The sequence below is a fragment of the Nyctibius grandis genome, chromosome 8 (genome assembly GCF_013368605.1).
Source record: "Nyctibius grandis isolate bNycGra1 chromosome 8, bNycGra1.pri, whole genome shotgun sequence".
In the NCBI taxonomy this organism is placed as follows: Eukaryota; Metazoa; Chordata; class Aves; order Nyctibiiformes; family Nyctibiidae; genus Nyctibius; species Nyctibius grandis.
In genome coordinates, this window is record NC_090665.1 from 29691913 (window position 1) to 29706903 (window position 14991).

General features: G+C 36.8%; 1 protein-coding gene across 1 annotated transcript in view; it reads left to right on the top strand.

The window, feature by feature from the left end:
* DPYD (dihydropyrimidine dehydrogenase) overlaps window positions 1-14991 on the top strand; it is a 375099-nt gene that overhangs the window by 199450 nt on the left and 160658 nt on the right.

The following is a 14991-nucleotide window of genomic DNA, read 5'->3' on the forward strand; positions in this document are numbered from 1 at the left end:
GTGTGGCACCTAAAATAAAGCATTTTGTGTAGATTTTAAGTGTGTAATTGCTTATTTGACCTGAGAATTGCATTCAGGATGGGTTTCTTGTTACTACATTCAAAATGGTAAAATAGGACTGAGCAAGTTTAGACAGTGAAAGAAAACAACAGTTTTGATAAATGTATTGCAGAGAAAAGAAACAGGATTTGGGCTGGGATGTAGGTATAGTTTGACTTGTGGAGAGAGGAAGAGAATCAAAAGTAAATCCGTGGGCATAGGCCTAAGTAACAGTGTGATAATGGTAATCTGTTGTCAACCAGTGACAAAAAGTAGCATGGGCTGAAGAGAGCTTTTAAGATGAATTTGGAAACAAGGGGCTTTTATTCTTGGTTCAGAGATGGCACATAAACGTGTACTGATGGATGGGGATCTTAGCAGAAGAGAAAAGGTGGATTTGTTGCTCTGCCACCTCTACATGGGTAAGTACCGTAAGTGAATTAACTATAGAGGGTGGCCCTCTAATATGAGGAAGGTCTAAGGACAAAGCACTGTATTACTACAGCATACTGTAAAATATGTCAGACTGGCTTCTGTTATCACACCTGAAGTATCCCTAAGGAAGTAAGTGTTCCTCTGGACTGCAATGGAGGGTTCCAAACTACTTCACAGAGTTTCTTATTAAAACACTTTTTAGGACATAAATGTCATTCAAGTATGTTTACAACTGACTTATGTGTATAACATACCGTCAGCTGTAATTATTCAGTGCCTAGGCTAAAGGCAACTCATAGCAAGTACTGAGATTTATTTATTTATCAGTTTTATTGCTGGTATGCTCACAGTACTGCCAGACTGCACGTTGATTACTGTGTATCTCAAGAGCTAAACAGACACTGACTGAGTTCCAGCTTGGGTGGGAGTTCAGGAGGAAAGACATGCATGTTGTAGGAAGTGATGTTGGTACTCCATTAAGCAGCAGACTCTGAGTCATTTTTCAAATGGTGACTGCAAAGTGTTCCAGTGGATGCCATGCTCTGGAGGTGTGGCTCAGATGGAGATCTTATGAGTGAGAGGATTGCTAAAAGCAAGTAACTTAAGTGGTTATAAAATACTTTGTTTTTTGTGTTTGTTGCAGTAAGATGCAAAATATTGCAGATAGTGTTTATTCTAAAGAGAAGTAGTTCAGAATAGTGCTTTGGATGAATTCTAGCCCAGTGATCATTATTTCTAGCTAAGCTTTCTTCTAAAGTTCAGTAGGAGGTAGTGTCTTTTTCTGGTGCCTAAACTCTTGAATCATATATTGCTGGGTGCAGTAGGACTGTGTCCCACCTCAATACTACCTAGTTTTTCTACTATTGTATTCTTACCAGTAGTGCACTTCCCACAGGTGTTAAGCCTTAGTATTTGTGCCAGGATTTGAGATGCTTGGCTGCGAGGTGCTGCAGAAATAAAATTGCTTTTATTTATAATAGTAGCATTGTAGTTAATGCTACAAAACTAAATATTTCAAATGGGAAGAAAAGCTCAATGAGGTACAGCAGTTCTTATGTGAACAATGAGTGCTACACAAAGACTGCTCTTAATGACTTAATGCTAGAACAAGGAGTTGGTAGAGTTTGGAATACTGTAGGTTGGCATAACTTTTTTTTTTTTTAAACTTAGCTTCTGATTACGTAAACATAGATCTTGTGCAGTGTTCAGCAGGGAGCAGAACTCTCTCTTGTGCTGCGATACCTATGGAAGGAGAGGTTTCAGTCTGAGCTGTCCTGCCCAGCTAGTCACAGCTAATGCGTAGCAGGACCAGGAACAAAGATTTCCTGATCTAAGCCTTCAGAGTCAGTGGGAGGAGGCAGAGCTGCTCCCCAGACAGTACGGATCCTAGGAGTGGAACAGCTTATGGGTGGAAGGGAGCTTGCTAGACACAGTTTTTGGCAGCTGAAGCTTCTCCGCTTCAGCCTTGATTGTATGCGATACAAGCAGGATTCTGTGTTCATCCCTCTTGTCTCCTCATTTTATCTGTCCTGGTTAGTTTTAACTTGTGGGCTTCCTTCTTATTTGCAGTAGTTAAAGGCCAAGTGTAAACTGCCTGTGTGGCAATGGGGAGCTTAGCAGCAGGAGAAATGCTCCCTTTTCTAGAGCCGATTACTGAACTCACCACTGTGTTCAGTCACTGATAGTGAAACCAGTGACTTCCCTATTGACCATGGGCATCATCCTTAGGCACTTTAGCAAAAGTGACTGATGCAGGCTAAATTTGAGTGATATACAGCTAGTGAAAAGCATATACAGCCTAACCACACATTTCTGTGCATTAACTACTGTGTGATGGAATAAGATCAGAGAGAAAAGCAGGATAAATATTGGAAGAAGGAGATCCAAGGACAGAGATAAAAAGGACTCGGGCTGGAGAGCTACGATTCTCATAAGACAGAGGATTCATTTCATATGAACTTTTTTCCTTTTCCCTCTTTCACTACCTAGCACAGAAAACACTTTTAACATGCTAGGCTAGGGATCCCTGCAGCACATGAGAGGCCATACTTCCTTGTATAGGGGAACTGTTGGGTAGCAATGCTGCGCTTCTAGTCCTTGGACCATAATTTACTCCCCCAGTCTTCCCAACTCTCATCTCTCTTGGCCTCACCTTGAAAGCATCACATGTTGCCAAGAGGGAGTTAGCACAGCACTAACTGTTTCGTGCTCTGCTCACTCCCACATACTTTGCTGCGTAATTGCCTTCATGACAACCTGTGTAGTGTTTTCTATGTGTTAGGGTGAGGATTTCAACTCTGAGTGGTTCAGCAAAAGTTTGTTCTTGCATACTACTGTACTATGGTTGAAGCATAAAAAAAGCTAACATGAGAAAGAGCTGAAATTCCTTCAGTGTTTATACCTTTAAGTATACTGCACTCTAAATATTTTAGAGGGTACTGGATGTTATAGCCTAATGCAAATATTAATTATAGGGTACTGTACCTGTGTGTGTCTGTAGGGATCTGTGAGGGGGATAGTGACTTGTAGAATTTTATTTACCAAATTAAACATCTTTGCACAGCTGCTTTAGTATCAAGTAGATTTGATTTCTTCCAGAAATGAGAATAACTGCTTTTAAAATGAACTATCAGTAGGAAAGACAAATGGTAGCAGAATAAAAATGCCCCTTCACACACTTTTTCCTACATTCATGTCTTCCCTTTTTGACTGTGGGATCAATAGCTCATTGCTCTGTTGGTTCAAATACTATTTCTGTCTTACTCAGATAACTCTGTGCTGCAACATATTATTTGTAAATTCTGTTGGCAAGCTATTGATGGGAAATGGGGGAGCTGCATATCATAGAGCCCACTATAAAGGAATACCAATTATTACCTCTTTAGAGCTTTTAAATCTACCTGCAGAATGAGAGATACTGTGTTAGTTAAGCAAATAACTGTGAGTGGGAGTTTTTTAGTAGAAGTATTATACTTAGCTGGTTTATTTACTTAGAATTTATTAGAAAGTGTTGTTTAGTACACAAAATTTGCATTAAAACCTGTAATCAGAAAGTTTGTATAAGCATAGTAGCAAATTAAGTCAGAGGTTATATGAACTGTGTGCATCTCTATACCATATCCACTACCACAGGGAGAAGTTTATAGCAGAAGCTGAGTTTTTATCAACTGAATTCAGGCTTTGTTGTTCTCCCACTGCATTGTATGGGCTGCTTAGAAAGAGGAAAAAAACAACTGGGGTAGCAGAAATGTTTGCTTTGATTTTTAGATGCTTCCTTCACTTCTGAAATTTAATTCTGATTAATCAGATACATCTGTCTTTATTCTGTTGTGACATGCATTGATTTGTGATGCCGTCGCATTCAATAATGTGGAAAAAGTTGCCTTTATTATGAGAACCAGCAGAAATCAACATGAAGACTAACTTCATTTTTAATTTGTAATTTTTTTTTTTCATTATATGTGGAGCAAGTTGTATGGATTATTTTAGAAACAAAGATACAATTAGAACCAGATTAAATTTGAACTAAACCATAGTGGAGAAAACTTTCTAGTCATAATACATGTTTGTACAATTCACTGACGTAGATTTTAAAATACATTTTCAGAACCATTTCTAAATTAAAACCATTGCTGGTAGAGAATTAATTAATTTACTCAGGATATATTGCATTTCTATGTGGTGGTATTACAATATACATATTCAGGCTCCAACTAGTTCTCTCTCTGTAACATTCGCAGTGTATGCACCTCACTTCATAATTGAAGGTGGTAAAAAAATCATGGTACAATGACACATTGTTTTCCATAACATTAGTATTTCACAGAAGTGAATCTGTATTACAAAATGTGTATTTTTGTATGGTATTACAGCATAGTAATTTAGATTAAACTAGTTATAATTTATGGTGCCAAGCCAAAAAGCTATTTAAGATGCATTAAAATGCAGAACCATGACATTTGAAATTCTGATGTTCTTAATATGACAAAGGTTATTCTATGGAGTTTTGCTATAATATGAAATATTAATATTTCACAATACAGTTTTGATGAAGTACAGTTTGCCTAGCTTGCATATGATAAAGAAATTAAATGCTTACCAAGGGAGTTCAGTGAGAATTAGAGCCCTGCCTGAACATCTGCTTGAAATGTTATTATCCTGTCCTACTGACAGCATCGCTCCCTCATTGTTTTTCAAGATTGACAGCTGAATATTGTACTGATTTCTGCAGCAAATATGTTTAGGTGAACTTTGTTTCGTTTTTTAGGAATTTAGAACATGCTTTTGATTTCCATCCTATATTTTTTTTATACTCTTGACATTTGTAGATGCCAGATAGAAGCCTAGTATGCTGTAGCAAAGATAGACCATTGACTTGTAACGAAATGCCAGCTGATATCTCAGTAAACAGAAATATTACTATTCTTTATTGTGTGGTCTATATGAAAGCTGTGTGGGCTTTCTTTGGGGAGACAAATGATCTGATTGTTAATGTCAAATATAAAAAGGACTCTTTGCCTTTCTACAAAATAACATCAGACAACTTTTATTAACCACATTTTTTGAACAGAAAAATGGGCATTTTACAGGATTCCTTAGCATACAAAACTCTGTGAGTTGAATTACTTTTTGGTTTTGCAAATGTTAAAATGATTATTATTGGTCTTAATATTCTTATGAGTTCTTTACATACCTTATTTTGTTCCATATTTCTGGCAGAATTTTAATAAGAAGTACCAGCTTTATTGTTCCCTAGTTTTTACATTTTTAGATCACTGCATAAAATTAGCAAAGTTTAACAGGGGAGGTAAAAGGCTATTCTAGAGAAATGCAATACAATGTAATTATTTTTTAAAATGCTGTAGCTACAACATTGTATTTTACTTGCATGTTTTTATACAGAAAATGTGTTATTTGGCTATAAGAAAGGAATAAATCACTGTGAATCTGAGTAAGTGGCAGGAAAACAGATTTTCCTCCTTTTTCATCAAGAAAAGGTATTTCTCTGGTGCGCTCAACTTAAGGGCCAGATCTCATCTCTACTTAGTTTTACCCTATCCCTGACCCAGTATAAAGAAGCCTGGACGCTCTCTTTAAATGCTAGTAACTTTAATAGCTTCAAAATTGCTGTCTGAGGAACTGGAGAGGACTGCGTTTCACCATTCTTTCTCCTCAATCCATACGCCTGGGACTGTAGGGGCTTGGCACATCTTCACCCTGGAGGAATCCCAGTCTGGAGAGTGGGATGCAGCTTGAACAACGTAGTGAAAGGAGAGAGGCCAGAGTCCAGGACTGAGAGCTTTAACCAAGTCATTATTGATAAGCCAAGTCCCTTCTGACCACAGCTGAAGTCTGCACCAAGTAGATGTACAACTTAAATTGTTGCAGGCGTGCTTTTTGACACCAATGAATGTGCAAGTGAGGTAGTTTGGACCATTTTAACAATCTGTTTTTACCATTAGTAAGTCTGGTTATTTTGGCCAATTAATACTTTGAATATTGAAGATAATGAACTGTGTTTTTAAAGCAAGGGTTTAACAACTGTCTGAAGTCTTTCTCTCTTTGTGATTGTATTTATTACTTTAGAAATGAAAAACTTTCTACAAGTTCATGATAAAAATTAGACCTCTGGGCAAATGTTTAGTCCCACTCTTCCTGTAGCATTAAATATCGCAGAAATGCTGCACATTTTCTGCAAGGAGAGCTGCAGCACAGAGTCTCTCATGGAGAAGTCTGTTATCTCAAGGTGTGGAGCACAATGTGACAACTCATCAGTGGAAGGCAGAGGGATCTGTCACGCAGGGGTGTGAGCACTGAGTCATTAAACCTCATCCGTGCTAAAGGACAGATTTTTACAAACAGGATCGGCAAGTTGCTTTCCATATTTTCTCTTTTCCTTCCATTCACCCTCATGGAGCAGAATAAACTTGGGTGTAACTTTTATGTCTCATGTTTCTTGAGTTCATTGCATAAGTTCCATAGAGTCTTTAAGCCAGCAATAACCAATCTTCCTCAAAGCTGCACATGAAGCTGACCATCAAAGGTAAAACTAGATATATGTGCAAAACTGGTTCTTAGTAGGCTACAGATTCCTCAGTTACGTAATTGTCTAAGGATTCTTTTTCCATTCATCTCTCTGTTTATGATAGTATTTGGAGATCATTTATTTTTCATGTCTTTTTCTTCTGGAGCCAATGGTTTAAAGCAGTAGAGCAAGAGTGCACTAACATATACAAAATGTAAATTTGATCATTAACCTTCGGTTTGAATATTTTAGGCATCTTATACATAAGACTTGTAAACCAGTCATTTAGGTAGTTTTTAATCTGAAAACTGTTCCATATTTTAATGAAACTCATTGTGCACGAGTGGCATAACTGAGAAGCAATTCCAGTGAAATTTGGAAGAGTGTAAAGATTGCAATACTGAGTATTTTGCTACATAAGCCTTTCTACGAAAAATAGCTACCAAAAGTAGGAGTGTTCATTCCTGCTCCGCATAACGTGTGGTGTTCTGGAAGTGACCAGTACTTAAGAGATGTGATTTCTATTCATAGCGCAACTATTAACCAATCAGTCAAACAAAATGGACGAAAATTTTACAGTTGGCTTAAAATCTGAACAGTATTTCATGTTATGTTGAAGAAGCTGCTTTGCTCTTTAGTACTTTTATTTACCTCATTCTTCTGAAAATATCTGCAAATATTTAACAAAAGAGAGACAAAGAGAGCACACATGCATGATTCTCCAAAACTGCTGAGAATCTGCAGCTCCTGATGGCTGTATCTGAAGTACTCAACATTTTTGAATGTCACATCCTGAATAAACAGGATTCTAAAAAGCAAATATGTAACATACTTGTGTAAAATATCATTCAGATATCATTTCCTGTAGTTCTTTTGTATGCCCTTGGAAGGTTGTTGGTAATCTTGGCAATACCTCAAATAATTTTCTGTCAGAAAGGAATTCAGCAAAAAAGGCAGTTTCCATGCAAGCTAGAAATTGCCAAGTGTAATTCTGAAATTTAGAATTTTCACACTTTTCATTTGCAATTCAAATTTGTTTCAGACTCTTTTTAGTAATTCGCTTTCTTCAAAACAACCGACTGCATATAACTTTCTTAAGTGGCATTAATGTATTTAATAATTTATTAAAAAAAGTTGTAGTATATTTTTCTTAATTGTTATATTTAAAAAATGCCTGTCCAAGACAATCACACCATAAGACCATATTTAACATTTTTGACTTTTCTTAGCATAAATGACATAAACTTCCCTATTTTTTGAAATTGTCATGATGCACTTTAATAGATAACTACAGAGTTTCAGGACAAAAGTGAAATATTTATTTTGTCATTATAGAATTCAGACATTTCCCTCCTGTCAAGTCATTGACTTTCACCCCTGCCCATTTGGTTAAGTGCATGTGTCAGAATTTGTTTTTTTACCTCATATACACATTTTAATTATAAGAAAATCCAGAATGCAATCCAGATTTCAGTAGGTCTACTGAGATACTGAAGTGGAATAAAGCAAAAGTGGTCTTTATGCTTCAGTTCCTCTAATTTACACTTTAACATCTTTGCTGAGGTCTGCATTCAGATTCCATATGTGAAGTATATAGCAGTGGTCAAATGTTGGCTTCTGCAGGAGTCTAGGTGGTGCTTTGGGACCCCACCTCTGCCCAACAACAGTACCAGGCTGCAAACGTATTGGGGAAGACATGCTTCCAGCACCATGCCTTCTTCCCTGGGCACCAGCTAGTTGTTTCTTCCTTTAGCTGTGCACATTAAATGGCAGCCCTGCTGTTGGATGGGCGCTTTTCCCCATCTCCACCAAGAAAAACATAAGAGAACTGAAGCAACTTATGCAACAGCTATTGCCCAAAGATTCCCAGTTGGACCATGCAACCTTGCAAAATGTTTGCAGAAATGTGGTCCCAAATTGACTCTGCATGGACGCTCTTAAATCAATGTCAAGCATGTATGTGGTGTGTAGATTGTGTTAAAAAGTTTACAGACATAAGCTGAAATGATATAGCTAGCTCTAAACTGGCATATGTTTCCACACATGGATTTACAGAGTTTTAGCTTAATCATTTTTCAAGGTATTTTTGGTTATACCAGTGTAGCTTTTATATAAAGGCAACATGCTTCTCCTAAATGCCCGAGTTATCTCAGGTCTTGAGCTCACACTTGACATATGAAACTGGTAGGGCTGTGTTTAACATCTGATTTGCCCACACAAGAAGTTAAGAAAGCAAAGAGCTGATATTTTAATCTCATGGTGATATAATTGCATTTACTCCTGATTGACATTGTTGCAAAAGCAGAATGAAATCACATATGTTTAAAAAACCTGATAGGTTCTTATGTTAAAATACCTATTACTAATGCAAATATGTATGTGAGTGTATTCTAAATAACATTTCTTATAATTATTTGAGATTTATAATTATCTAAATATTTTACTATAATACAGATTGTGGTTTTATGGGACTCCATCCTTCAGTCAGAAATTGTAGGATTTTTGTGAATAAATCTTCTAGAGTTAATTGCAGCAGGAGACATGCGTATCCATCCCATGAATTTTGGAATTATTACTCTAAGAATTATCCAAAATGCTCTTGCCACAGCTAATTGCAAAATCCAATTTTTGATCTATAGAAAAAGGAAAAATGAACACATTTTTAATATTTCCTTAATAAATGTATTATGATAGTCTTTAACTGTACATTCTCACATCATGTGTTATATAAGGGCATGCAACTTTAGATTTGTGTGGAGGATTTCATACTACTTCAAAAAATTTTTTCTACTGAATTACACTAATGTCATTGTATTATTATCGAGTATTGACTTTTTGTACTTTAAAGCTAATCTACTTTGACTATCATAGTGCATTTTGGGCTATGAAGCAGTTAATTACATTGCTAGCTATAGGTTTCAAAACCAGCTATCAGCACCTTTTCACTGTTCTTGGCCATATACTTAACCCTACAATATATAAGTAAGTTTACAGGTTATTTTTTTTTCCTCAACTTCTGATTGCCTGACTCTCTGATAAGTCAGCAGAATAAAGAGTTTAAAAAAAAATAAATTCCTAAAACATATTACAAATTAAAAAGACGTAAGCTAATGTTGTAGCTGGATGGTTTTTTGTTAGCAGCTGACCTTCTATTGCTAGAAAAAGAGTCTCAGCTAGAAGACAGTTCAGTAAATGAACAGGCTATATATTGATTTTTCTTCGTCTTCCCTTGTTATGTAATATGATTTCACTTCCCTTGCAAGGGTTGCTGTCGTACGGGATGGGCTGGGATCATGGTCGTGGAAGCGTATGGGAATGCGTAGATTAAGGAAGGCTGTCACAGCAGTCAATAAGATCTGAGAGGTGTTGACTAATTGCCTGCTAATTACACAGTAAATTGTCTAATTAAGCTGATGGTTAATTAGGGTACGCTCACACAGCAGTCTTGTGGAATTTTTGTCTGATGTCTGGGAAGCAGCTTGTGTAATTGGCAAACTGGTAAGGACTGGCAGGGAACATGACTGGGAAGCACGCTGCCAGTAGATGACAGAATAAGGATGCGTTTGCACAAAGGTTGTCATGTGAACACTGAGGGGTTTGTTAGCCTTCTCCAGCTACGTGGCAGCGGGCGCAAGGAGAAATTTAGCTGAAAGCTACTGGAAGCTGTAAATAAAATAAGGCTTAAGCGTGTAATATGAGAAAAGCAGCGGCATGTGCTCTTCTCCTGTTTAGTCAGAATTCGGACTTTAGATAAACACAGCGTATCAAAATTCTCATGTAAAAAACTTCACCAAACTGTGCAATTTAACCATGGTGGTAATTATTGTATTGCGATCTGTTTAGTGGAATCACAAAATGATACTGTTTCCCAGGATACTCTATTTGTATTTTGATGTTGAAAAAGTACAGCTGTTAATAAGGATGCTCGCCAGCCATCATAACCATCATATATGGTATTCTGAGTCCTCATTAGGCTTTTTGTCCATCCCTAGATGTGACAGAGTATGAACAGGTCATAGTGATGCTCTGAATTAAATGTGTATGCACTATGCATAATTATAATATGATAATGAAAGTGTCTAGATTCCAGATTCTGACCCAAAGCTGATGGAAACTATTGGGAGTATTAAAAAATGAGAACCTGGACAGTACAGGAGTACAGACACCAGTTCAGCAGAGCATGGGATTTAAATTTGTAATTCAGTAAAATAATGTGGTACGTGCACTTTCTTAAAGTTAATTACAAATGTAAGCTTTCTGCGGAATCAGCATAGTACAATACAGGGTTGGGTCTTCATGTGATGCTGAGATTTCATTTTGAGCTATGTATCAGCAAAATCTACGAAAAAAATAGCTCTTTTGTATATCATGAGCTAAACCAAAGAAAGTATGTGTATATGTATGTATTTATTAAGAAAGAAGTGAAGCTTAATATCCACTTTCACTCTTGGAAATGATATATTGTTTCAGAGGGCCCCATCTTTTTAGTTTTTAGCATATGCAATATGTGGTTTGGGCACAGTGTCTTCCTGGAACAAAAAAGAAAACAGAGTGAATTCCAGATCTGGATTGCTGCTGAAACTGTTGATTTTTTTTTTTTCTTTTTAATTTAAACCACAAATATGTTTCTTCTCCCATATAAATAGATTTTTTTTTTTTAAAAATCAAAATTTGAGGGAGTAAATTGTACTTTCTTTGAATTAATGAAACCATTTTTATCCTGTAATCTTGCTGCTTTTACCTCCCTCCACCTGCGCAGTTAATAATGCCTTTATGTAGCTTCTTCTACATCACGAATTTTTGTTTATGATTTTTCCTTCAAAAATAATTGAGCAAAATCGTGGTACACTAAGAGCATTCTCACTGTTCCGGTCATCAGACACGGGACTCCAAACACTAACAGACTAATCTGGAAGGCCTTAAACCTTCTCTGAGGGGATTATAACAATACTTGTAACGTTGCTCCTCTGTGTGTATTTGCGCAGAATTAAATGCTCTGATTTGCCTGCATCAGATTCTATGAGTTGTTGCATAAAATGAAAAAGGTGTAATTGATTGATTCAGGTCAAAACCAGACAGGGAGGCCCTATGTACCTAATTTTCTTTCAAATAAAATCTATTTTAAATTTACATTTGATATTTACATGTATGGTTTTCCACATCCATCTGCACATGTGCAAAACCAAACCTCTTCAATTCATTTTTCCTTAATGTTTTTTAAGGATTATTCCTTAAAAGTATTGGAGAAACTATTCTTTTTGTCTCCGACAGCACATTCAAGAACAAAGCTTACTTCATCAGCCAACTGCAGGAACTGAAAGCATACGATGCAACCATCACATTTGCTTTCATTTTCTGTCATGGGGCAGCAAACGGATATGTTGCTAATGCATTTTATTCTCTGAAGACAGAAAGGAGTTCGGAGGATAATTGTTACCTTATTATGTCCTTCAAAAGGAATTTCTGGCACATGCTATTATGATTTATGATTTAATAAATCACAGAAACACAGAAAAGGGTGTTTCTGGTACTTCACATGGTATAGTAAATGTATGTATGTAAAGCCCTATTGCAGCATCAAAATCCCTAATAACAAAAAATTGTGTGACAATAATGCAACTGTTAAACCACATCAATTACTAACTTTTTTTGAGAAATCATGTTTTTTTAAAATGTATTATTTTTTTCATATGCAGTTGTAGCTGTATCTTATCATATATCTGTGCTTTATTGTGGAATAGATCAAAAATTGAAACATTTCCCAAATACCCCTAATTCATTCTTTCCCAAAGCATCTTCATTGTCCGTTTTCAAACCCCATGCTTAAACAACAGAGTCAGAGGAGCCTGTTTTCGGCACGTTTCGGTGTTATGTTCTGGTTTATTGCCTGTGATGGTTCTCTCCCTGTGCAGTTCAGGAGGGTTCCTGTTTGCCATGCTTTTATTTAATGTGTATATCAAGCCATAGAGAAGGTTTAGTAAAGTGACATTGATTGAAGTGTTTTCAATATGTCGAAACTCGGCTTTATATCTCTTGGCTGATTTAGCTTGAGCAGTTGATTGCATTATTCAGTGTTTGTGGGAGACTGGGGCATGGTTGAGAGCATGCTGAGCAAAAGTCAATCCAGACAAGATAGGAGTAATGCTGGGATTGTTAGAGGAAACATCCAGAGGCTACAGCAAGAGAATTATCAGTCCTTCCAGCTGAGGGATGTAGTTCCATTCCAGGCTGTAGCTGCAACAGCAGATAAGAGCCAGGAGCCTACACCCCTTTCATTTTCTGAATGCAGGCCTTGCTGAGAGTATCCATGCTTTATATTTCAAGATTAACCTACTGCCAGTTCATGCGATATGGTACTGCGCCTTAAATATATACAAATATTGTCAGTCGTGACAAACTTCACAGCTTGAACACCACGAAGTGCCTCATTGGGGAATTAAAAATGCGCCCAGCCCATACTGGCTGTTTTGGGTACCCTGGGATGGAGGGGAAGGAGATGCTGGCAGTTCATCTGAACGCTGCTGTTGTGTATGCTTGGATCTCTTGCCCTGGCGTGATCTGTAACCGCCCGAGTCTCTTAACCCCAGCACAAACTTGAAGAGCTTCTTTTTCCTCCTTAACTTTGCAAGAATTGAGGAAAGGGTGAATATTGGGTTCCTAGTTGCTACTGTTTTTTTTTATTATTATTCTGTTTAAGTTTATGTTGCTGCCAAGAGCAGTGTTCTCGGAAGGTCAGTTGATTGCTGCTATTGTGTAGGAGGTATATTTTAAAGACTTCCAGGAGTACCTGGAATAGGTGGTTTCACATAAAGGTAATGCAGATCTCAAACACATAAATAAACAAAATCTTATTTTCCTATATTCTGGGTTTATTTAAACTCAGATTAATTTCTCCGCTTACATTTATGAACTTTTTCGTTTGATAGCTGGAAAAGTTTTGCGTCTTTAGGGAGAGCAGAATATTGGAGTCCATGTCCGAATTTTTGGAGTATGTATTTTTGAGTGTCACATTTTTTTAATGGCCATGCTTTTGTCATTTCTTATTCCAGGCTAAAAATCTGCATTTGTCTTCGACTAAAATTGAACAAATCTATCAGCCAGAAAATTCATAAGGGAATATTATGGGGGCTTTGTTAGAAACACAAAGTTTAACCTGGAAATGCAAACTTAATATTCATTTTACAATAAAACTGTATGTATCCAAACAAGTAGTTTTCTTTACTTCAGCAACTTGACCCCATAATATCATTTACATTTTCTTTTCCATTCTAACCCTATGGTTGGAGAAGACTCTAAAAGTATATGAAAGAGTGAGTAAGAATATATTTGAGATTGAGGTATTAAAGCTACAAACCAAAGAACATCAATCTTACAATTTGTTTTTTATGCCCCTGTCTTCAGTATTAAAAGTGATGCTTTGCTGCTGTAACAAAAATTGTTCTTAGTGTGTGTTGGGAGTTGCATACCTGTAGATACATAAGCTCTGTCTTGTGATGTATGTTTCATTGTTTTTTGATTATTTTTTTCCTTGTTGCATTCTTCCCTTAACATAATTTAAAAAAATTAGTTCCAGAGAGTGCAAGGTTTTAGTGAGGTTTAAATTACCAAAAGATAACAGTTTCTACACAAAGAGACTGACAGATTTCAAGCTCTGCTAAGAATCTGTCTGACGGTCGCATTCATGCAGAGGAGAGACTTGCTTCTGTGTCAGACATCCTCCATGTGTAGCTCGCTTCAGTTACGTTCAAAGGTTCACATTCCCACCATGCCTCCTCCTTATGTGTTTTTCTTATCTTTTAAGAAGTCTTTTGCCAGCCAGCCGTTTCTGCTCTTAAATGCGCTTTTATCATGGGCAGTGGACCATCCATACTTGTTTGTTTTTTTGCAGTATGTGCTGGACTGCTTCCCGTTTCTGATGTAGATGTTGGAACACATCATCACCTATATTCCTGCTTTTCTATCTATAAAACAAGAGTTCACAGTGTGCTAGCTGGTATTGAAAAGCACGACATTAGTGCCTGTTTCAAAACAATGTGACTTAATAGCATAATTGAGGATGTTGTATTTGCATTCAGCATGCATGTTTACAGTGAAGTGTCTCGATATAGCTAAGCTCTCATGGACAGAAACATTAAGTGCAACAAAGAAAAACATTTTTTTCGAAGTGATGGAAATGAGAGTTGTTTATTTTAAGAGATCTTATGTAAACATAACTGGGGGAGGGAAAGCAAACCAGCATTTCTAGCCAATCCATGCCTGCACACGTGTATTCTCTTCTGGCTGGAGCTTTCCCCTTTGGTGCCATTAGCATTTTCATTTCAAAAAACGACAGTCTGCAGTGGAAGCAGTAAAAATGTTCAACCTGTGGTTTAAATTATTGATTTTTTTGGATATTGAAGCTGTATTTCAAATGGGTTTTGTTCGAGTTACTTCTGGGTAGAGGGTTCCAGAGGTAATTTGATATCTAAAAGCCTGTGTATTTCAAAGCCATT